We start from the raw sequence: 8,493 nt of genomic DNA, 5'->3' as shown, positions 1-8,493 counted from the left end.
AAATTCTGCCGGTGAATATCCAAATTTGCAGGCAGTTGTCATGACGCCTTCGTATTCAGGAATTCCAGCCTCCCTGATCTATTCAGTGAAGACAGTCAGTGTCCGGGTAGCTTTTGGGCGATAATACCTACCCCTTGCTTCCATGGATAACCCATCTACGAGTGGCAGGAACAGAAGCTAAAAGGCAGTACAAGACCCATTCCTCAACTCGAGTGATCAATGAGAGAACTATAGGGTTGTTGAAGGGCAGGTTTCCTAGAACATCCTCCTTTTCAGGTTAGGACCCATGAGATCTCAGTCTCATGATTCCATAGTCAAGGGCACCCATCTCTGCAGCCTCCACTGCAAAACTGGCACATCCTCACCCAACCCCGCCACCCCCCACCCTCCCCCACCCCATCCTCTGGTTCCTCTGTGCTCTGCGAATCACCTAATGCTGTATCCTCAATTACACTAGCTACATCCCCCAGGGTGTCTGAGCTTCTACGTGGGAGTAAGAAAGCAAATGGCATAGGGGGGAAGATCGAGGGGGTTGGGACAGATAATATGGGGCAATGTGTTGATTCAGATATTCTTGGGTTTCTTGGACATCATCATCATCCTCCTCATCATCATCTTCATTAGCCTCCAGGTCATCTTTCTCTGTCTCAGTTACTGTGATGGATCTGCAGGGAAACAGGCCATGAGCTAAGAATGGGCATGCCGAACCCAGGCAATTTGAGGTGATAGTGAAAGGGCAATCTTTTCCTACAAGTATTGTTGCTCTATAGGGCTTCAACTGGTGAATGCCTAGGTCTACATCCACTAACCTAGAGCCTGCATGTCCCACCAATCTCACGTTCTCCAACGGCTAGAGCTGAGTGTTGTCCCAACAACATCTCGCTGGTCTACTCCCCATATGGGTTTAGTTCTTCTAAATCTGGAATGCCTCCTCTGGTCACCTGTCCTTCACAGACATTATGAACAAGTTTCAACTGAACCAAGATTGGATGCATTAGGTGAAGACTAACATGCAAACGATGTCTCCCCGACATCAGACTTCTGATGCTATATATCTGGTCACGCCCTGTTAAAGTGGATGAAGAATTTTTAAGCTATTGTATGCAAGTAAGGCTTGTAAGGGAAGATGCCAACACATATTCCATGATGAAGAGTTAGGGAGCCCTTGAACACAGTGAAGTGTGAAGGAGGGCTTGTGCTCTGTGTAATAATAGAAGATGATCAGTGTGTTGTTGGTTCCCATGCTTCCCAAGATAGAAAAGAGGCTGTTCTCTTACCTTATCTGCCCTCCTCAGGTCATTGAATTTCTTGTAGTACTGGTGTGCAGTTCTGGGGGTGAACGAGGTGGCACTCAATGTCATTACCACCTCCCTCCACATAGCTCACAAGACATTTTTTGCATTTTTTCTATAAGGGCCTGCAGATCAGACTTATTGAAGATTTGTGCTCTTCTTATCTGCCTCTTTGCATTGGACTGTAGCCTTATTTGGGTCCCTCTGGCCACATCTGAAGTTAAAGCCATCCTGTACAAAATCACTGAAATTCCCTGGTAAGACATCAAAGCACAAAGGCTGACATTCAATCCAAGCTATTGGAGCCATCAGTACTTAACTGCTACTCCCCCCAGTCTGCGGCTGCTCTTCTCAGTTGCTGTAAGCTTCTAAAGGCAGCGGGAACCAATTTCCACCATCACCAGCGCAGCACTCCTGTCTTGCACGGAAGTGCCGCCTCTGGAACACAACAACAGGAACAATATGAAACAGATTGTATTTTTCGGAAAACTGTGATCACTTCAGTGGTGTATGTTGTTGGTTTTCAATTTGCCTCATCTCACTAAAGTGTTCAGCTGTCCGCAATTGTTACAATTCCAGGTTACACTATCGTACAAGTAGATATAGGGCAGTGTGAGTCAACTCCCATCAAAGTAAAATGCTGAGACTGCTTAAAAAAGCAACTGATGCCACTGAACCCGAGAAGATATCTACAGCAGACCTGAATCCGTAACAGTACCATGAGAAGAAAGCAAGAAGCAAATAATACAATACGTCAGAGGCAAAATGCTCCATTATTGTTACACTTTTGTGAAAAATATATCAGTGATAAAGCCTGCTCTCCTTTTATCAAATGTAAGGAATCTTACAACACCAGGTTATAGTCCAACAATTTTATTTTAAAATCACAAGCTTTCGGAGATTATCCCCTTCGTCAGGTGACCTGACGAAGGGGATAATCTCCGAAAGCTTGTGATTTTCAAATAAAATTGTTGGACTATAACCTGGTGTTGTAAGATTCCTTACATTTGTCCACCCCAGTCCATCACCGGCATCTCCACTTCATGGCTCCTTTTATCACACAACAGAGCGATGACAGTTGTGTGAACCATGAATGAATTGCTAATGTCTCCTCACAAAATGATGTCTCACCGGACAGATACAAATAAAGAAGGGCACTCAGCCCATTTTAGCTAATCCCTCCAGAGCACACTTAGTCTCCCCATCACAGCATCCAAACTATCTTTTAAACAATGCCAAGGTTTTTGTCTCCACTGCATTACATTGCTGGGTGTAATTGCAGGTCCCAAGTGGAAAAATGAATCACCTTTGACATTAGCAAAAAGTGACGACTGCTTTTCTTCTCCTGTTGATCGAGGAACTTGGCGCAGTGCAATCAAGCAGAAAGTACTAACAACAAATATTAGCAGAAAAGAGTCTTTGAGGACCCAATATGTATCTTGAACATGGAAAGGATTTTTTTTTTAAATTCAGAATAAAGTTAGATCTGTTAGCACTGACAAAGGTTCAATGAAGCACAAAATGTGATTGGAAATGCTGAGCGAACAAACAGGAACAATTGAATGTCCATCAAAACCAACAAAGTAATAACTTCTCTTAAAGGGCACAGAAGTGAAGGTATTGTGTACAGCAGAGATAGAATCTTTCAGTTCAGCTGATGAAATTTCAAGAAGCCTTCCGAAGTTTGTCTTTTATTTACAAAATTTTCCACAGGATCAAGTGACACACACTATCACAGAGGTAGATCTGAAGAGTTTGTTATCAGGGACTCAACAATATTACATGGTCCAATAGAAAGCTGAGTGTAAGTAAGAGACTGAATGCAAGAAAGTTTCAGATCTGTAGAAAACATGGTGTGCTATTCCCAAACAAAACTATCAAGAAATGGAAAATGTTCTTTATATAGGAGAAGAGGACGAGGGATGGTAGAAGCAATAAAGCCAAAAACAGATGCTAGCCTGCGTAGTGAAAGATTGCAGGAATAAAAGTTAGGCCACACTGAGGATGTCCCAGCGCTATTGTTGCAGAATATTTTTGTTAAATTTGCAATCATGAAAATATCACTATGCGGTACTTTTGATATTGAGTGAGGATTAGAAAAAATATTTCTCCTTGGTACAGGAGCAACAAAAAATGAAAGCTCCAACTATCCCAACAGGCACAATTGAAAGATTTACCTGGCATCATGCAGTTAGGTTGTGTTATAATTATTCTGTGTGTGAAGATCTTTGAAGATGTGAGTGTACAAAGGTTTTCAACTGTAAGTTGCAGTTTCAATGTGTTCCCTGCTGGAATATGGGTATGCATTGAAAACAATTTAACAGTACATGGTTGTATGAGGGCTTGCCATGAGTTACATGGAGTTATATCGAGGCTACAGCACAGAAACAGGCCATTCGGCCCAATTGGTCTATGCTGCCGTTTATGCTTCACACGAACCTCCGCCCTCCCTACTTCATCTAACCCTATCAGCATACCTTTCTTTTCTCCCTCGTGTGCTTAGATGGCTTCCCCTTAAATGCATCTATGCTATTTGCCTCAACTATTCCTTGTGGTAGCAAGTTCCGCATTCTAACCACTCTTTGGGTAAAGAGGTTTCTCCTGAATTCCCTATTGGATTTATTACCGACTATCTTATATTTATGACTTCCAGTTTTGGACTCCCCCACAAATGGAAACATTTTCTCTATGTCTACCCTATTATCTTAAAGACCTCTATCAGGTCACCCCTCAGCCTTCTCTTTTCTAGAGAAAAGAGCCCAAGCCTGTTCAGTCTTTCTTGATAAGTATATCCTCTCAATTCTGGTATCATCCTTGTGAATCTATTTAGTACCTTCTCCGATGCCTCTATATCCTTTTTATAACATGGAGACCAGAACTGTGCACAATACTCCAAGTGTGGTCTAACCAACGATCTATACACGTTTAACATAACTTCTCTGCTTTTCAATTCTATCCCTCTAGAAATGAACCCCAGTGTTTGATTTGCTTTTTTAAGGCCTTATTAACTTGCATCGCCGCTTTTAGTGATTTGTGTATCTGTTCCCCTAGATCCCTCTGCTTCTCTAACCCATTTAGACTCTTATTATCTGAGCGGTATGTGGCCCCCTTATTCTTCCTACCTAAATGCACCACCTCACCCTTGAAATTCATTTGCCAATTACATGCCCATTCTGCAAGTTTATTAATGTCTTCTTGCATTTTGATGCATTATTCATTTGTATTAATTATACCCCCCAACTTGGCATTGTCCGCAAATTTTGAAATTGTACTTCCGATTCCTGAGTCCAAATCGTTAATGTAAATGGTGAACAACAGTAGTCCCAGCACCAGTCCCTGTGGAACTCCACTTCCCACCTTTTTCCAGTCTGAATAGCTACCCTTAACCTCTACTCTCTGTTTTCTGTTTTGTAACCAGCTTGCTATCGTTTCTGCTATTAGTTCCCTGGCTCCACATACTCTGACCTTAGTCATGATACTAAAGATACCATGGCATTGTTCAAAAAAGAGCAGGGAGATCTCCCAAGTCCTAACCCCCTCAACCAACACCATCAAAAATAGATTAACATTTTTTTACCTTATTATTGTTTGTGAAGTCTTGCTGTGCACAAAATGGCGACTGCATGTACTCACATAACAATAGTAACTGAACATTGTTTATGTGAAGCACTTTGAGGCATTTCTAAGAGAAGCAATAAGGTGCTATATAAGTGCAAGTTAATTTGTTCGTTCTTTCATGGAGTTTGATATTAAGTTCATCTAGTAACAAACTAGAAAAGATTACAGAGCTTTAAAAACTGTAGGCTTTATTAATCAGCCATTTTTAGTACACAACATGCAACTGAAAATCATACAAGCATTTCCAGGTCAGAACACAGAACTCCCTACTTAACTATAGGTACAAAACTTTACCAATATTGATCTTTTCCTTCCTTTGTTGCTCCTTTCTTCCCTCCCTCTCTCTTTCCTTTCCCTCCTTCTCTCCCTTCCTGTATTGACATGACTCCTTTCAATGTCCATGAGTTGCTCATGGTCAAACTCCCTGAACATGCCCATCATTTTTCCCCAGCACAGGACAAAAAAAACTTAAAGCAAAACAGGTATCATCAAGTCCCACTCCTTCCACATACTGCGTCTAACCTTCTCTAACACGGAATGCATCCCACTTTATCCCACTTAATCCTGAGGGAAAGTTAAGCAAAATTCATCGCTGACCTTCAAGATCATGGAGGAAAACCCCCAAATCCCTATTCTTATTCCTCCATTTTTCAACCCTGACTGTTTCCTTTCCACAGATAGCTTTTCCATGGTCCAAATAATGTAGGATCCCTGAGAATTATTTGGTCATCTGTCTGTACTTATGGCTTTAACCTTCAGTCCTGCCCCTAACCTGATACTTATTGGGTTCCTTGTTTTTTTAAGGTGTTAATTGACACAATATCAACAACTTTTCTTGGGAGTCTTTTCTCTAATTCCACAATTCTTGGGTGAAGGGGTATTTTTATTAATCACCAGTCTCTCTGCAGGCTTGTACTTTTATCTTCTGGCTCTCTGCTCACAGTTTCAAGTTAAATAACTAACTTACATCTACATTATCTGCACCGTTTCTGATAACCAAATTTCAAAAAAGCTTCACAAAGCTACGAATGACCAAACAGCAAGTAGCATCCACGTGCACCCGCAACACAACCCATAGTCCTGACCAGATAGGTGTTAAAGCCAACCCCATGGCAGATAGAATGTTAGAGAGTACTGATGTTTATCTAATCAATTTCACTCTCCTGCTGCCCTGGTAAATAGGTTAAGTGTATGTCTAAAACAGAGTCTCTTGCTCCTGATCAAGGTGCACATGTGATTTTTCCTTCTAAATTAAAACATCGAGATTTAGTTATAATAGGTCACTCACAGCTGAGACCATGCTGAACATATATGCCCTTATTGGCTGCTGATAGCATTTCCACATTTATCGCTGAGCTTTGCTTGATTATGTTTAAGAATTCAGAAGGATTAAGTATTGATATAGGAAATACTTGCTGTAGGTTTGATTTCCCAGATGCCTCGCACACATGTTCTTCGTCTATTGACCATCTGGACTCAATTGTATAAGCCGTTACACAGACCATGAAGTTATTTATTAACCAGCCTAGAATACATGGTGCATCGGGGAGCACTCTGGAAAGCAGAAGCACCCCATCTCTCTCCATTGCAATAAGGGGAGCAAAAAAGTAACTTCAGGATTAAATAAGAATGACTTACTGTCCATTTTTCATTGTGTAAATGCAAGAGTTGCACATCACAACTTCCATGTAGTCCATGGACTGGAGAAGCTGGGGTTGTTCTCCTTGGAACAGAGATGGTTGTGAGGAGTTTTGATAGAGGTATTCAAAATCATGAAGGGTCGAGACAGAGTAGATAGAGAGAAACTGTCCCTATTGGTGGAAGGGTCAACGACCAGAGGACATAGATTGTCAAAAGAACCAAAGGTGACATGAGGAAGAGCTTTTTTTACACAGTGAGTGGTTAGGATCTGGAATGCACTGCCCGAGGGGATGGTGGAGGCAGATTCATTCATGGCCTTCAAAACGGAACTGCATAAGTACTTGAAAGGAAAAAAATGGCAGGGCTACGAGGATAGGTTGGGGAAGTGGGACTAGCTAGATTGCTCTTGCATAGAGCCGGCACAGACTCGATGGGCCAAATGGCCTCCTTCTGTGCTGTAACCTTTCTATGATACTGTGATTCTATGATTTGACTCAGAGTCTGAAGTCCACATCACAACAATGATGCAGTAGTGATTAGTGAGCCCCTTAAAGGGAATATACTTCTCAGTCAAGCAACGCAAGTGGTAATTTTAGGGATAACTTGCAGTGTTACCTGGCATTTAAAGCTGGTTAAAATAAATGGAAAGTGATAGATAATGCCTACCGTAGGCTATCCAATTGATCCCTTTGTAGGCCCGAGGAAAAAACAACAGAGATCAGTTAGTCACACAGACCTACGCCTGAGTGCACTGGATATAACAAAGGCTATGGGCCCCGACAACATCCCGGCTGTAGTGCCGAAGACTTATACTCCAGAACTAGCTGCGCCTCTAGCCAAGCTGTTCCAGTACAGCTACAACACTGGCATCTACCCGACAATGTGGAAAATTGCCCAGGTACGTCCTGTCCACAAAAAGCAGGACAAATCCAATCCGTCCAATTACCGCCCCATCAGTCTACTCTCAATCATCAGCAAAGTGATGGAAGGTGACGTCGACAGTGCTATCAAGCGGCACTTACTCACCAATAACCTGCTCACCGATGCTCAGTTTGGGTTCCGCCAGGATCACTCAGCACCAGACCTCATTACAGGCTTGGTCCAAACATAGACAAAAGAGCTGAATTCCAGAGGTGAGATGAGAGTGACTGCCCTTGACATCAAGGCAGCATTTGACCGAATGTGGCACCAAGAAGCCCTAGTAAAATTGAAGTCAATGAGAATCAGGGGGAAAACTCTCCAGTGGCTGGAGTCATACCTAACACAAAGGAAGATGGTAGTGCTTGTTGGAAGCCAATCATCTCAGCCTCAAGACATTGTTGCAGGAGTTCCTCAGGGCAATGTCCTGGGCCCAACCATCTTCAGCTGCTTCACCAATGACCTTCCCTCCATCATAAGGTCAGAAATGGGGATGTTCGCTGATGATTGCACAGTGTTCAGTTCCATTCGCAACCCCTCAGATAATGAAGTAGTCCGAGCCCGCATGCAGCAAGACCTGGACAACATCCAGGCTTGGGCTCAAAAGTGGCAAGTAACATTCGCGCCAGATAAGTGCCAGGCAATGACCATCTCCAACAAGAGAGAGTCTAACCACCTCCCCTTGACATTCAACGGCATTACCATCGCCGAATCCCCCACCATCAACATCCTGGGGGTCACCATTGACCAGAAACTTAACTGGACCAGCCATATAAATACTGTGACTTCAAGAGCAGGTCAAAGGCAGGGTATTCTGTGGTGAGTGACTCACCTCCTGACTCCCCAAAGCCTTTCCATCATCTACAAGGCACAAGTCAGGAGTGTGATGGAATACTCTCCACTTGCCTGGATGAGTGCAGCTCCAACAACACTCAAGAAGCTCAACACCATCCAGGACAAAGCAGCCTGCTTGTTTGGTACCCCATCCACCACCCTAAACATTCATTCCCTTCACCACCGGCGC

Source organism: Heptranchias perlo, chromosome 14 (genome assembly GCF_035084215.1).
Source record: "Heptranchias perlo isolate sHepPer1 chromosome 14, sHepPer1.hap1, whole genome shotgun sequence".
In the NCBI taxonomy this organism is placed as follows: Eukaryota; Metazoa; Chordata; class Chondrichthyes; order Hexanchiformes; family Hexanchidae; genus Heptranchias; species Heptranchias perlo.
This window is presented reverse-complemented; position numbering follows the sequence as displayed.